Source organism: Serinus canaria, chromosome 12, assembly GCF_022539315.1.
Source record: "Serinus canaria isolate serCan28SL12 chromosome 12, serCan2020, whole genome shotgun sequence".
Classification (NCBI taxonomy): Eukaryota; Metazoa; Chordata; class Aves; order Passeriformes; family Fringillidae; genus Serinus; species Serinus canaria.
Window position 1 is genome coordinate 17,906,564 of NC_066326.1, and position 16,639 is coordinate 17,923,202.

The window sequence follows — 16,639 nt, forward strand, 5'->3', positions numbered from 1 at the left end:
GGGAGGGTAAATCCTCTGTTAACCTGGGGCCTTTTTCAGACTTATTTTGCCCAGAAAGAGGTACCAGGACCATCCATAACTCTTTGTTTCTGTTGTCTCATATTGTCCTAAATCCCAACTCTCCAAATGTTTATTACTCTAATTATATTGCTCTTTTTATAACCCTTTTACTACTATTCAACCTTTAAAATTTCAGGAACAAGTGATGGGTGTTTTTCCCAGTGGCTGTGCCTGCCAGCCACGGGCAGGGCTGTGGGGCAGCTTGTCCTCCCACACTGGCATTCAGGCACCCCGAGGGTCTCAATCTCCCCGAGAGCCAGGACGGTTCTGCTTCTGCACAACGAGAGTTTCCAAGGAGGCTCTGGAGTGACAAAGCTGTTGCCAGGGGTCTCCAAGGCACTTGGCAGGTTTATAGAGTGATGATCAACTGCTGGGGTGGTCCCAGTGGAAATTGGGTTTGATGGAAGTAATAAAGAAGTGCAGGTGCTCAAGGACATCGTTGGGGAGCAATCCGGAGAGGCCGTGGGACATCTGGATCTGCCTCCGTGTGATTCCTCCCCCAGGAGGGAGCTGAGCTGTGACTGCTGGGATTTATTAGAGCTTCAGACATTTCCATACTGAAAATGGAGCTGCAGCACGAGAGCCTGCTCCTGCCTTTATGCAGATTCCATAAAAATACAAGGCTAGCTGATGGAGGAAATATCTTGGGGACAGGGATGGTTTAAATGAAAATTCCCCAAGAATGTCTTTTATTTTACAGGAGCTTGTATATCTTAGCCAAAGTGGACAAATATGCACCTGGAAAATGCTTACATGGGCCTTTAAATAGATCCCAAAATTTCCTGGATCATTTTTTTTAAAGTCTATTTAAAAAAAAAAACCACGCACGCTATTATGTTCAGCTCACATCTGTGCCAGCTCTGACAGTGGTAGAAAGGCAACCCCATTTAGTTTCTTTTGTTCTTTGTCTAAGAACTTGCTGCCTTGTCTTCTGAGCAACACAAAAGCTGTTTTATTTCAAGGAACACACGCTTGCTGAGCAAACCCCTCCAGAGATTGTTTTTGCCTGTCATGACACCGCTACATTTTCATTTGGCCGCTATTTCTGAACTTGTAGAAAACCTCACAGAGCTGCATGGCAAGAACAGAGCTGCTCGTGTTGGGATTTGCTTCAAGAGCTTAAAAAAAGGATTGCTGAGAGGTGCCTGAGGCATGGCAGGTAAATATGTGAGTAGCAGGTGGTTAAACTCCAGGTGTGTTGTGGCCACAGGTGAATTATTTTCATTTGTGGAGGTGCTGATGTCAGAGGTGAGATGGAGGGGCAGGGCAATAATCTGCCTTTTTACAGATGTGGTATGGAATTCTTTGTATTCTGACTCCCTCCAAAGCTTGTGCAGCTTCATTTTAATCCCCAGAGCCTATTGTGAGGATTAACATCATGTCAAAATTAGCTGCTTCCTCCATCCATGCAGACAATCTGAAAACCACACTGGTGAGGACAAACAGAGAGTGGAGCAAGCAGAATAAAAGTGGGCAGGTTCTGGGCAGGTTCTGGGCAGGTTCTGGGCAGGTTCTGGGCAGGTTCTGGGCAGGTTCCGGGCAGGTTCCGAGCAGGTTCTGGGCAGGTTCTGGGCAGGTTCTGGGCAGGTTTCTGGGCAGGTTCTGGGCAGGTTTCTGGGCAGGTTTCTGGGCAGGTTCTGGCCAGGTTCTTGGCAGGTTCAGGGCAGGTTCTGGGCAGGTTTCTGGGCAGGTTCTGGGCAGGTTCAGGGCAGGTTCTGGGCAGGTTTTTGGCAGTTTCTGGGCAGGTTCTGGGCAGGTTTCTGGGCAGGTTTCTGGGCAGGTTCTGGGCAGGTTCTTGGCCGGTTCAGGGCAGTTCGGGCAGGTTTATGGAGGTTCGGGCAGGTTCTGGGCAGGTTTCTGGGCAGGTTTCTGGGCAGGTTCTTGGCAGGTTCTGGGCAGGTTCTGGGCAGGTTTCTGGGCAGGTTTCTGGGCAGGTTCTGGGCAGGTTCAGGGCAGGTTTCTGGGGCAGGTTTCTGGGCAGGTTCTGGGCAGGTTCAGGGCAGGTTCTGGGCAGGTTCTGGGCAGGTTCTGGGCAGGTTTCTGGGCAGGTTCAGGGCAGGTTTCTGGGCAGGTTCTGGGCAGGTTTCTCCCTGGCGGTGACCAAGGTGTGCAGACTGAGGGAAGATTGCTGTAAGTGCCCAGAGGTGTGTCAGTGGCACTTCCCTCAGGGACAGGAGCACACAGAAATCATTAACTCAGCCCAGGACTGGCCCCAGTGAGGGAGCTCAGGATCATCCTCCATGGGAAGCAGATGGGAACCATCAAGGCCACCCTCTCTGCCTGCCCTGGCTGCTCACAGGGGGCTCTTGACAGCAGCAGCAGTGCAGAAATATTTGCTGCTGGCTCCTGAAGGAGCAGTTGCTCCTTCTTGCATCCTTTGGGATGAAAGAATGGCCAAGGAGCCAAAGCTGGGCCATTTTTTGCCCTCATCCACCATTTCATTCCACTTGCTCTGGTAACTTTTGGTAACAAGAAGTTCTGCTGCACTTACTCCATCCCTCCCCAGCAGGGGCAGGGTTTGGGAGCTGGGTCCAAGAGAAGAGTTTGCAGCTGAAGAGTTGGAAGAGCAGCAGGGAACAACCTCAGTTTGGGACACCTCAGCCTGCTCAGTGCTTGCTTCTGGATTAGGAGCATAAACAAGGGAAAAAAAGAAATTGTGCAGAATGCTTCAACCACCTGAAAAACCCCAAACAAAGCAGGCCAAGAGCAAAACCCCCAAGAATTGCTGTTGAAGAAGCAGCTCTGGGACACGAGAGATTTCTCTGCTCAGCACCTGGCCCGTGGGGCAGCCTGCCTTGTGTGTGAAAGCAAAAGAAGAGTCTGTGTGCAGCTCCTTCTGCCAGCAGGGCTGGATTCATGCACTCCTGCAGAGCAGGGCTGCTGCAGGGACATTTCCAGGGGTGCCATCCGTTCTGCTGGGCTGGTGTTAGCCATGATTTTCTGGGATGGCTTCTGTGGGAAGCCAGGCTGTGGATCTGCCACATCCCCTTGGCTTTGCTGCTGCCTTGGGCTGGTTAGGATCACACTGCTTGGTCTGTTTATTGTTATTTTAAAGGCTTTTGCTGTGTTTGTGCATGAATTGATGGCAAGGGGTTGTTCTAATCCCTGTCCTGTGCTGGGATGTTTGTTGCACAGCAGTTTTATTTCTCCTGCCTTCGAGATGGAGGCTTTGCACACAGTTGCTGGAAAGGAGAGGAAGTTCTTGGAGTGGAATTTGGGCAGCTGGAGGAGAGGGAGAACTGGGGTCTTTGCAGAAAGCCATAGCTGCACTGGCCTGGGTACCCTTCCAGCAGTGGACAATGCAGTTCTGTGCTTTTGGATGGTGATGGGGAGCAGAAAATGTGGACTGGGTGGCAGCTGGGCTGCTGTGACTTTTTGTGTGGGAGGGTCCTTATTTTCCTCAGGAAGGCAGAATTGGTCATTGTTCTCTCTGGAGGATGGGAATCAGAAAAGAATGCTGCTTCCATTTATTCTCCTTGCAGTTTTAATTCAGTCCCAGCTACTTAATGTCATCACTGCTCCCACAAAATGCTTCCAGTTCTGGAACAGCAAATTTAAATAACCTCCACCCGATTTAAACCAAAGCTCTGTGTTTTGTTTGTGCAATGGTGGCATCTCCCTTAAAAGCAGAGTGGAATTCCATCCCTGGGATCTGAAATACCCAGGATGGATTGAGTGTGAGGGTGCCTGAAGTGCCCTGCAGGTGAATGCCTCCAGCAGCAGCAGCAGCAGCAGGGTTTGTTTGCAGGAGCTGTGTTAGCAGGAGCAGGAGTTCTCCGTGCCATGCAGCAGCCAGGATTCACAGCTTTCCTGCGAGCTCTGACACTCCAGCAATCAAGAGTTCCTTTGTTTACAGGAGAGGAGGGGGGAGGCACCCTCCAGGCTGTTGTTCCTAGCTCCTGACATGTGCTAGAACACGAGCAGCAGCGTGCCTGGGCTCCTGGGACCTCAGACTGGCACCTTCCCAGGGAGGGGCATCTTCAAGGGGAGCTGGGAGCTGGCACTTTGTCATCAGCCCTGCACGGAGCTGCTGAAAGCACTGGGGGTGCACCACAAAAACGGGGTGCTGGGAGAGTCACACACAGGGCTGGGGCTCAGGAGCTGGCTTACACAAGGTGCAGAGCTGGCCTGTGGGGAGCACTCCCAGAAACGGGAATTTCTTGGCACTCCCAGAAATGGGAATTTATTGGCACTCCCAGAAATGGGAATTTCTTGGCACTCCCAGAAATGGGAATTTCTTGGCACTCCCAGAAATGGGAATTTCTTGGCACTCCCAGAAATGGGAATTTCTTGGCAATCCCAGAAATGGGAATTTCTTGGCACTCCCAGAAACGGGAATTTCTTGGCACTCCCAGAAATGGGAATTTCGTGGCACTCACAGAAACGGGAATTTCTTGGCACTCCCAGAAATGGGAATTTCTTGGCACTCCCAGAAATGGGAATTTCTTGGCACTCCCAGAAATGGGAATTTCTTGGCAATCCCATAAATGGGAATTTCTTGGCAATCCCAGAAATGGGAATTTCTTGGCACTCCCAGAAATGGTGAATTTCTTGGCATCGAAACTCCCAGAAATGGGAATTTCTTGTCACTCCCATAAATGGGAATTTCTTGGTACTCCCAGAAATGGGAATTTCTTGGCACTCCCAGAAATGGGAATTTCTTGGCAATCCCAGAAATTGGGGAATTTCTTGGCAATCCCAGAAATGGGAATTTCTTGGTAATCCCAGAAACGGGAATTTCTTGTCACTCCCATAAATGGGAATTTCTTGGCACTCCCAGAAATGGGAATTTCTTGGCATGCTCAAAAATGGAAATTTCTTCAAGCTCTGGTCCTGTGGGTCTTAAAAATGGTGTTGCCATCTGTGGTTGTGTTTGGCAGCTGTAACCCCTCTCCTGCCCCCATCCACGTCTTTCCCTCCCTAGTCTGGGCTGACCATTAGACCAAAACATAATCAAACCTGGTATTTCCGACCCAAACTAGGCATTAATCAGCCAGCATAGGGTTTTTTAATTTTTCTGAGGATCTAAGGAAGACAGACACCTCCATCCCACTGAAATGCACGCGTGTGTACTTCTGAAACATTCTCTTTAATATAATCCAGTGGTGATCTTTGATCAGCACATTCTGAATTACATATAAGTATTTCCTAGGTGATATTCCCATTGTCCATACCATGTTTTAAAACAATAATGCTCCCACTGGTTTTTTTGTATTTAATTTTACCACTTGATACCCACCAGTGCTTCCCGAGCTCAAGAGAACCCAACTTGGCTTCCTCACTGAGGCAGGCAGTGAATTGCTGGGAATTTTGCACAAGTTCTCTCATCCTGAACAAACCTGAAGAAACAGAATGCTATCAAAATGTGCAAATACCATTGGCCCTGCTGAAGGGTCACAAGGTTTTGCCTCCTTAAGCCACGTGCCAGCTTTGCCCTGAGTGTTGTTATCCCTTCAGGGTTTTTGGGAGATTTTGGTTCTTGTGTTGGTAACCAAACAGAAAGGCCCTGTGGTTTGAAGATGGCAATGATGGGAGTGCAAAACTGGAGATATCTGAACGCAGCCTCTGCTGGTGGGAGGCACTTCAGCCAATGTTTACACCAGGAAGAAACAGCATTTGGAGCCTATTTGCTCTATTGATAAAGGAATAAATAAATAAGTAAAGGCAGGAGCATTTATTCTGCCTTCCCTGATGGAAAGCTTCATCCACAGCAGCTGCCTCCAAGGGTCTGGCTACCCCCAGGGTCTCTGGGCCACCTTTAGAGGGGATGGACATCTCCAAAACTCACGATGCACCTGACAGAAAATTTGGGAAGAGCCTCTGGAGGCTCACACAGGAGCGCTGTGGGTTTGGCTGCATTTGGCTGGCTCGTGGACAAATGGCAATAAATCAATAAATTCTGCACATCCCTCACTTTCCCCGTTCCCTGCAGGCACACAAATGTTTGTAGCTACAGGGCAATGAAGATTTCTCTCCTTACTGTAATAACTTTATACCGTGGGGTGCTGTTTGTTTGTTTAGGTTAAAATCCTCTCCCTTTGGTGAAATTCCATTTTCCTTCAAAGCAGCACGGGCTCCCAGGGGAGGCTGAGGATCTTCACAGCTTCCCAGAGCCCCCGTGAGCACCATCCCTGCAGTCTGGCAGGGTATCTGGAGCAGCTCCACTGCTGCTTTAGACTGGCTTAGAGCTCACTCACAGGGGAGAACTCCAATCCATCTGTGCCGTGCTGATAACAACTGAGATCTTCTGTGCAGAAATCCAACTTGTTCTGTTATTTTAGTGCCCTCAGAGGGTGTGGAGTTAACTCTAATGTGCATTATTCTTGAGGAGTCCCATTTGCCTGGTTAATTCGTGGAAGATGGAGCTCCAGAGGAGCTGGGATGTGTTGTTCCAGCTCAGTATGTGCAATACAGAAAGATTTCTGTGCTTCTGCAGAGCCAAGGAATTGCTTATTGTCTAATAGGCAGAAACAGATTTTGATTTTGACTTCTTTGGGCAAAATGCCTTTTGGAAAGGAGGTGATTAGTAAAGAGAGAAGAAATGTGGATTCATATAAAAGATAGTGTTATTATTTCAATCCAGGTTTTGTCCTGCTGGGCTCCAGTAAAAAAAATTAAAGAACTTTGTGCCTTGGTATGAACAGGTGCAGCAATTGCTTTTGAAATGAGTCCAAGGCAGTAACATTAAGTGCTCATTTTACACCTCAGTGAGTGCTGTGCAAAGAGCAGAACTTCCCAGCAGCAGAAGCAGATAGAATCCCATTGATAGCTTTGGCACTGGGCCTGCTCACTTAGAGCAGAGCAGGGGTATCTGCTCATGCCTCAGCAAACAAACCCATCCTTTATATAGGTCAGGACTTGCTTGGTGTGAAAAATGCCTGGTTTATGATTGGCTGTTTGCAAATATTCAAATGAACCTTATATGTGTTCTGTTAGAAACTTATGCTGTATTAATTCTCTTAAGCAGCGTGTTAAATACAGTTTTAGGTTATAAATAATATTAAAATAGAAACTCTGCTGTGTAAGATACTTTTTATAAAGAAAGGACTGGCAGTGAGACAGCAGCCACAGGACACCTAAACCTTTCAGAGAAAAAGAATTTATTGCCCCGTTATCAGAAGAAAGGAACTTCTTCCTGCCTCGAAGGTGCTGTCAGGGTTCAGAGGAAGAAGCTGGCACTGCCCAGACAGAATCCAGTGTTTGAATGGAATTTATGCACGGTGTATGAGATGTGTGAATGTGCAACAGGTTATTGTTTGGGAGGGTAAATCCTCTGTTAACCTGGGGCCTTCTTTGGGCTTGTGCTGCCCAGAAAGAGGTACCAGGACCATCCATAACTCTTTGTTTCTGTTGTCTCATATTGTCCTAAATCCTAATTGTCCAAATGTTTATTACTCTAATTATATTACTATTTTATAACCCTTTTATTACTATCAAACTTTAAACTTTTAAAAACAAGCGATTGGCATTTTTCACATTTTGGGACAGTCCTCAGCCTTTTGAACACTTCCCTTCCCCAGGTGAATGCTGCATTCCCAAAAAGAGCCTCAGTTCCCCCAGCTCCTGCTCCTGGGGCTGCAGGAGCCCCTGGGCCTCCCCCTGGCTGGGGCCTCTGAGAGCCCCAACAATGGCAGCAGGATTTGGCTTCCAGTCCTTCAGAACTTCCCTCCTATGAAAAATGCCCATAGCTTCTTTTTGAAATTTTAAAAGTCTAATAGTAATAAAATGGTTATAAAAAGAGCAGTATAATTAGAGTAATGATAATTTGGAGAATTGGGATTTAGGACAGTATGAGACAACAGAAACAAAGAGTTATGGATGGTCCTGGTACCTCTTTCTGGGCAAAATAAGTCTGAAAAAGGCCCCAGGTTAACAGAGGATTTACCCTCCCAAACAATAACCTGTTGCACATTCACACATCTCATACACGGTGCATAAATTCCATTCAAACACTGGATTCTGTCTGGGCAGTGCCAGCTTCTTCCTCTGAATCCTGAAGGCACCTTCGAGGCAGGAAGAAGTTCCTTTCTTCTGATAACGGGGCAATAAATTCTCTTTCTCTGAAAGGTTTAGGTGTCCTGTGGCTGCTGTCTCACTGCCAGTCCTTTCTTTAAAAAAAGTATCCTACACAGCAGAGTTTCTGTTTTAACATTATTTATAACCTAAAACTAGATTTAACACACTGCTTGAGAAAATTAATACAGCACAAGTTTCTAACAGAACACATATAATATTCATTTGAATATTTGCAAAAAGCCACTCATAAACCAGGCATTTTTCACACCTCCCGAGGGGAGAGGGAAGGGCTCCCAGCCCAGAGGGGTGAATGCACTCCTGGGACCAGAGCCTGAGGAACTTTCAGCTCCTTTAGAAAGCAGGCAGCTCTGTGAGAGCACAGTGTTCCCAGCTTGAAATCCTGGGACAAAAGGGGCAGGGAACCTTCCAGAGCCCAGGGCTGCTGTGGGGAAACAGCTCTGCTGCTGCTCAGGAGCTGGACAAGCCCCTGGGGAACATCCTGGAACAATCATTTGGAAAAGGAGTCAGTGCAGGGCTCTGGGAGCTCTCTGTTGATGGGGCAGAGAGGTGGTTTGGTGTCCTGTGAATGAGGAGCTGCCTTGGGATTCTCTGTGGCAGGTAAGGAACGCATAAATTATAGCTAATATAGCTAAAATATCTAATATATCTCATATTCTGCCTGCTCCCTTCTTCCTTCTCTTCCCAAGCAAGATCCAGGGGTAGTGGAGGGAGTGGAAGGGGATTTTCTCCTCTGCCCCCCATTCCTGTAGCTCTCCTCCAGGAGCTCTGCATGAGCAGGGCAGTGCTGCTCAGTGGTCTTGCATGAGGCTCAGCATATTTTTTTTTCAGAAATGTTGGTGCTGAATGTGATCTTCTCAGTTTTATTTTAAAAATTCATGGAAGTAAGATCGTGTTTTGAGTATTTCTCTCAGTGTTCCCAGTCACTGGACCCAGAAAAGTTCAGTGCTCACTGGGGCTCTCCCAGCTGCTGTCAAACTTTGAACCTGTTGGGAACATCTCAGCTTTTTTTTATGTTTTGCCTTTTTTTAGTGAAGCAAACAAGAAGACATTTCCAATAATGGAACCATCTCCTCCCTGGCAGGTTTCTCATGGAAGCATGGCTCAAAGTTTTCCTCCTGCTATTCAGCTGTGTTAAACTTCTGGGGTGTTACCTTGAATCTCACCACTTTAAAGCAAAACTTATCCATGTCAGTATAAAGAGAAATAAAAAAAAAAATAAAGCCACAGAACTACATTTAAAGAGGGAAAGCACGTAATTCTCATCAAGTGTTGATTAAAGCCTTGAATAAAACACATTTTTCCTGTGCCAGCAGTGCTGTAGATTGTTAATAAAAAGGAAAGGAAAGCTCAGCTGTGTTCTCCAGGAGCTCGAGGAGGCAGCAGTTAATTCTTCCCATTAGGAAGGTGACATTCCCAGATAGATGGCCTAGAAAATTGTTTCCAGGGAGTGAGAAAAATTAGTTCAGGAGGGTTACTGAGCATCCAGCTCTCTGCTCTGCAAGGACTTGCTGGGTACCTGGCAGCACATGGCACTGTGACAAGTGTGCAGCCTGGGGGTGGTGACAGAATGGGAGGTGCTCCAGACACCTCTTCTCTTTCCCATTCTGGCTGAGCTGGCAGAGCTGGGCTACAAAATTCCCACTTTTGGGGCTTTTTGTGGACGTTGATAAGCTGGGCAAGGATATTCCCTGGGTGTGCAATAAATGTGGTGCCTCTAAGAATGCTGGGCTTGGGTTTCTGGGTTTTTGAAGTGATAGCATGTTGTGCTCATTTTCAAATTGCATGAATTAAAGGAACCCTGAGACGTTGGATAGAAAGACATTTGGCATTTGTGGGGATTTCTGTAGCAGTTTCCATGTGTGGAGGGGTTTTTTTTTCCTTACCTAGAAAAAGCTGGTTTGCAATTGGCTTTTTGCAAAACAAAATATTTTTTTTGTTCCCAAATACAACAATGCACCTCACAAAACCGGTGCAAGGGGAAATAAACCTGAATTCATTATTCCTAAACACATCTTGCTCCCCTTTGGATCTGTTTGTCAGCACTTGGCACTGTGGGACTCTCCCTTCAGCCAAGGCTTGGAAAGTTTTAAATGGGAAGCAACTGAGCACTCCCAAGCTGCTGCTGTAGGGAGAGAGGGAAATGAGGTTTCGTGTGCCATTTGTATTCCCCCGGGTTTCTGACCAGCATTTCAAACACAAAGTGAGGAAGAGATTTCCTCCTGTGGTTCTACTGAGCCCAGGCTATTGTGAAGGGGTTGTGGGAGCTGAAAAAGAGCATAAAAAATACCTGTAAGGACAGATCCATGAGGGAGAAAAAAAAAATAAAATAAGGCTTATAATTGTGGTGCTCGTGATGAAGTTTGTTCTTTGATTTAACAGCTCCCTGGAACCTGGGACTGACTCCCAGCCACTTCTGGGGTGGAATTCATCAGCTGTTTGTTAGGAAAGAGCTACCACAGGCCCACAGAATGCAATTACAAAGCTGGCTCTGTGCCAGGACTGTGGATTTATTTTCCAGAACGTGCCAAGGCATCTTTCACAGTCACAGATCATGACTCCCACCTTTGGGATGGGACACCAGGCTGGCTTTATTGGGGAAATGTGGCTGCAGAAATCATTTGCCCGCTGTATAAATAGCATCTGCGTGTGGTTGTGTTCCTCAGGAGAGGAAGGGGAGCCAGCTGAGCTGCCAAGCAGCACAGATAAACTGTGTGTGGAAAAAAGAAGCTCTGGTTGCAGGAGGACAGAGGTAATTGGGACCAGATGTGGTTCCAAGGTTGTCCTCAACTGAGCAGCCATGGGTTACAGTGCAAACAGCTGGAACTGCTCCACGCTCATCCCTGGGCTGTTGTGGGTGTCAGGGATGGCCTTGAGCTCTTTGGGGCTGTGCAGATCCAAACTCCTGGCTGTTCCCTCAGCAGGAGGCAGGGGCTGAGCTGCAGAGGGGAGAGCTGGGCTGGGGAGCAGCAGGGGCCAAACAGAGCCTTGGGGATTGGCTGGGTGAGATCTGGGAGTGATGGGAAAAGCACTGGGAAAACACTGCTCCAGGGTCTCTGCAAAGGGAATAGGGTGGGATGGGACTAGGGGCAGAAATGGGGAATGCCAGAGGAGGCACAGGAGTGTGGGGGGCAGTGAGGGGCTGCTCAGCTCTGTGAGAACACCTTTGTTCCAGAAAGTTCCCGGAGAATGTTTTCAGCAGGAAGCAGGGAATGTTCAAACACGAGCAAGTTTTCAGATTATTCTATGTGAATTTGACCTCTGGCTTTCTGAAGGCCGATGGAGCAGGACTCTGCAAGGCCCAGGAGGCACATTAGCAGTGAGCAGCATCCAAATGTCATTTCAGACACTAAATACAGCAACCCCCTCTCCTCCTAGATCCCATCTGTCTTTGTTCTGTCTGTCTGGCTAATTTATTGGAGTCTTGTCTTGTGACAGTTTATTTATCCTCCTCACAGACCTCTTGCATGCGGCCAAGATTTCCAGTTTGGCGAGGGAAGGAACGCTGCTCAGTGCAATTCCCCATTTGTCTGGGAGATAAGCTACCAAAACCTCCCTGTGCTCCCCTGGAGCAGTGTGGGGGGAGCCCAGACCAGTTCTTGACCCTGTGCTTTGTCATTAAAACCCACAAATCCCCCGTGATTTGTGATCATTTCCTGATGAGAACACTGAGAGGCTGCTGGAGCAGTGTTGTTAACCCTGCTCCTCTCCTGGTAAAATGTTGCTCTGTGGTGGTGATTGCACACGTGGTGCAAATTCACTTCTGCTCCTTTTCCTTTTTTTTGTTGTTGCTGTTGTCCCATCGCTGCTTCTTGTGCCTTTTTCCTGCTTGGCTTCATAAAATGAGATTCACAAGGGGCTGGAATGATCCTTGGAGAGCACAGCCAGGGTTTGGGTGCTGCATGATCCACTTGGGAAAAACCTCAACAGACGCTGCTCCTCTTTGTCTGGAGATCTTCCCAAATCCAGCAGGACACAGGGGCAAGGCAGCACCTTTAGGGCAGAACTAAGTGGGGAATAATTATACTCAGGAAATTCCTAATCCAAGGGATTTCCTCCACCTCCAAACACGAGCTCTTAGTCCAGCCCAAAGCCACCTCCCAGCACAGGGAGGGTGTCCCTGGAGGTGCCTCTGCCTCCCAGTGTGGCTCCTGCTCCCCTTTTGCCATCACTTCAGTCCCCAACAGCAGGGGATGAAGAATTGCCATGCCAGCTGTCCCAGGGAGCAGCTGATCCTTGACATGCAAGCAGGGCAGAAGAGGAGCAGCACAGTGAATATTTCTGCCCAACATCCAGGAGGAATGATGCACCTGACTCCATCTTATCAGAAGGCTAATTAACTACTTTATTGCACTTATTATTCTATATTACATTACATCACCTCTGCACTGACTCTGCCCAGCACTGCACTGCCCAGAACTTTGTGACAGTCCTGACACACACCTGGATTTAATTGGTCAGTGAATCACAACACTCACACCAGAATCCAATTATTAGAACCCAATCTAATAATCTAATTATTATTATCTAATTCCCTTCAGGTAAGCAATCTTCCACAGTGCATTCCACTGGTGAACAGCACAAATAAATGAGATAAGAACTGGTTTTTTCCTTTCTCTGGGGTTCAGAGAATGTGAATCCCAGGAATATTCTTGGGAAGTGACACCTTGGCTTCCATGGATTCAATTGGCCAATGAATCACAACACTGACACCAGAATCTCATTATTAATTCCCTTCAGATAAACAGATAAATGAGATTAAATTGTTTTCCCTTTCTCTGAGGCTCAGAGAATGTGAATCCCAGAAATTCCATGGGAAGCTGTGCCTTGCTTTTCTCTGTGAGGGGAAATGTGCTGACAGGGCAGAGTTTGAGCAAAGCCTGTTCTGGAGACTTCCATCAGCACCCCTGAGCTGAGAGCCCCATTCCTGCCCAGGCTGCAGGACCACGACTGGCTCTGGGAGCCTTTCCGTGCTGCTGTCCCCTCCCTGAGCTGCTCCTGTGCCTTTGCCAGGCTGGCACAGGGGCTCTCTGACCTCTCACACAGGTGCAGTTTGCTCTGCCTGGCAGTGCCCTTTGCATGGTAAATAATGAACATTTCCCAGGATGAACTTTGCAGAAGGTGGGTGGAGGTGGATTTTTCATTGAGATGAGGAGTGTGTGTGGTTTTGGGGTTTTTTTTTCCCCCCCTTCTCTGCTTTTCCAGAGCACTGTGCTGCCTGACTGGAAGATATAATGGCTGTATGAATTGCTGTTTAATCAGGGATGCTAATTAAGTCTTAGCTCTCCAATGCTTTCATGGGAGAGCTGTGCATGATTTGCAGTGCCTGGAATTGCAATTGCAGGCAATTAAGCTTCTCTTGGCTCTGTGGAACCTGAAAGTGCAATTTTCTGAGGAAAACTCAGGGCTCGGAGAGATCCTGTCACCTTTCACACTCCTCTTGGACTGAGGGTAGGAGATGCTTGGAAAAGGAAATATTCTAAAGCAGCCAGGCAATGAAACAGTGCAATCATTTCAGATTTTAGGCAGCCTTTTTTTGAGTGTATAATTACAGTAGTACATCCACTTTTATGGCACACTTAATATAATTGAAGGTTAAATATAAAGCTCATTTGGAAAAAGAAATTTCACTTGTTTTTTCACTTGGTAATTTTTCATCCTGAAATCAAGCAGCTCTGTTTGTGAGTGAGAACTGGCTGGGATTTTGGGGGCTTGAAGGGCTCTAGTCCCCCAAAAATTGTATTTTGGTAGCTGAGATCAGTGATACAGTGTGGTGGTCACCTTAATTTTTTATCCCCTGGGAGCTGCTTTTCAGTGAGCATGTCAAAGCCTGGCATTCAAAAATGTGCCATTTCTGCATGGCAAAAGGGCCAGAAGGGAGAAGAGAAAGAAAGAAAAATATTAATATCTCCCTTGCCTGATCAGAATGCTTCTTGGGAAAGCAGTCAGCCCTTAGGAGAAGAGAAATTCAGAGAGATTTCAGATACTTGAGGCCTGAGGAAGAGAGCACAGGGTGGACTTTTAGATTAAAGTGTGGTCCAAAATCCCACTCCTGAGATTAGAGGGGTGGTTTAGAGAGTCCCCTCTCTGCTGTGGCAGCCACCTCTCAGCAGGGCAGCTGGGACTGGAAGGGTGAGCAGGGGAGCAGTGATGTCCTGCCCAGCATCTCCCTGAGCAAAGCCTGCTCTGTGCCTGCTCCCTGCAGGCTGGCCAGGTTCCCTTCCCCTGCCTCAGCACGTCCCTGCTCTGCTCTGGCATTCCCAGCTGGCTGCCCCATCCCAGCACTGAATTATTTCTCACCACAGCCCTGGGATGGTGAACTGGCAAATATCCATGGAGGGAGCACATCCCACAGGCTGTGGGAATGCAAATGGGGCTGAAATTCCCTGGGCAAACAGATCCACAAATGGGGCTGAAATTCCCTGTACCAACACATCCCACAGGCTGTGGCCACAGAAATGGGGCTGAAATTCCTTGGGCCAAGAGATCCCACAAGTGTGGCCACAGAAATGGGGCTGAAATTCCATGTACCAATAGATCCCACAGGTGTGGTCACAGAAATGGGGCTGAAATTCCTTGGGCCAAGAGATCCCACAGGTGTGGTCACAGAAATGGGACTGAAATTCCATGTACCAATAGATCCCACAGGTATGGCCACAGAAACAAGGCTGAAATTCCCTGGGCCAACAGATCCACAAATGGGGCTGAAATTCCCTGGGCCAAGAGATTCCAGAGGCTGTGGCCACAGCAATGGGGCTGAAATTCCCTGTGCCATTGTAGCCAAGCAAATCCCCCAGCTCAGCAAGTCCCTGGAAGTGCTCCAGTGGGTAATTTGATGAGCTTGTTCCACAGGGCTGAGTGTGGCAGCTGAGCTGGCATTTTCTGAGCCCTTTGAACTGCCTGGCTGCTGGAATGCTCTGCTTGGTGCTGATCCTGTGGGACCTGGGATCTGCCCACCAGCACCCTGGGGCTTCTCTGTGAAGGATTTCAGGTGGCACCATCCTGCCTTCAGTGAGCCCTGAAGTATTTTCCATCAAATATGTAAAATAAAATGTAAAAAAAGCAGAAATGGTGGTTGGTAATAAAGGGAGGCTCTTTTTGCTTTGCATTTGGAACCTGTATTGGAAATGTAGAAAAGCAGAAATGGTGGTTGGTAATTAATGGGGGCTCTTTTTTCCTTGCATTTGAAGCCTGCATTGGAGCTGAGATCCTTCCAGGTTTATTCTCTGCCAAGCTGTTCTGTGCACTGCTTTGATTTGTAGTTTATTTCCAGCCTGCCCCTCCTGACCAAACCCCTCAGGTGAAGAGGGAAATTGTTCATGGCACAGACAGTCAGAGCTCAGGTGCTAAATCTTCCCCAGGGCTCTGGGTACCCAATTGCTGCTGAGGTGCTCATTCCAAAAGGTGGGAACTGGTGGGATGAATCCTTTGGACTCTGAGCTTGAGAGGGGAGGAGGACAGACCCTGTGTCAGCTGCTCTTTTGAAGTCCAGGTAACCTTTGGAAACTTGGATGTTCCCCTCCAGAAGAGCTCAGGGTGGGGAGAGGCTGCCCTTGGAGGTGATTGCAGCCTCCTGATCCTCCAGAGCCTCTTGGGTGGGGAAAAATTTGTGGAAATGTGGAAAACTTGGTGCTCTGGAGTCTGAGACTGAATTCCTGGAGCAGAAACACGCTCAGGCTGTAACTGCTTTGGTTGCATGAAGGTGGTTTTGTTTCCTCTGAGGATGCATTCCCCACCCCAGCTGCTGTTTCAGAATGTGAGTGCTGGACCAGGCTCCCATTCCAGCTCAGCCAGTTCCTGTTAGATGGCTGTGGCCATTTCACCTTCCTCTTTTTCCTGCCTTTGCTGTAAACCAGACAAGTGTTCCTCCCCTGATTTCTGCCCTCTGCAAGCTGCTGTGTGTCCCACCCTGGCAGGAAGGAATTGCTGCTGCTGAGAGAACTCAGGGGCACCGTGCAAGATCAATGCTCCCTGATTTGTCCCAGGGTGAAAACACATGTTTTTCTAAGATCTGCTGCCTGGATTTACCTGGAAATCCACTCCTGCCTGGAAAGGCTGTCTGGGCAGTCCTGAGGTGCTGATGGAAGTGGAATGCTTCAAATCCAAGGAGCCCCTGGGCTGGGATGAAGTGAAATCCATGGAGGGAAAAGCATGGAGTAGAACATGGGCTACAGCATGGCAGCAAAGCAGCAGTGGCTAATCCATCCTAAATATCACTGGGTGCCTGCTGATAAATAACATGCCTCATCTATTATCCAAGAGCAGCTGAGAAGACACATTTTCCTGACTGTCCAAAACAAATCCCCGTTTTCAGGCTGTTTTCTCAACTAAATTAATTTATTATTGCATCTGTGATGGCCTGAGGGCTCTCTTCTCCCCTGGAGAAACTCTGGCACAACGATCTCATTTGGGCTGGCTGAGATTAGGGGTCATTTGCAGCACCTGAGTGGCAGGGCTGTGCTCCCTGGGGGATCTGTACATTCCTTTTTCCCAGTGAGGATCCCCCCTGCCAGCCCAGGGTCACAGGCAGATTTTGCAGGTGGGT

The 16,639-nt window shown here is 48.0% G+C and overlaps 1 protein-coding gene across 1 annotated transcript in view; it reads left to right on the forward strand.

Annotated features, from left to right (window-relative positions):
* The window catches only part of SLC6A1 (solute carrier family 6 member 1), a 68,296-nt gene that overhangs the window by 12,024 nt on the left and 39,633 nt on the right, over positions 1–16,639 (forward strand). The gene's annotated exons all lie outside the window — the stretch shown is intronic.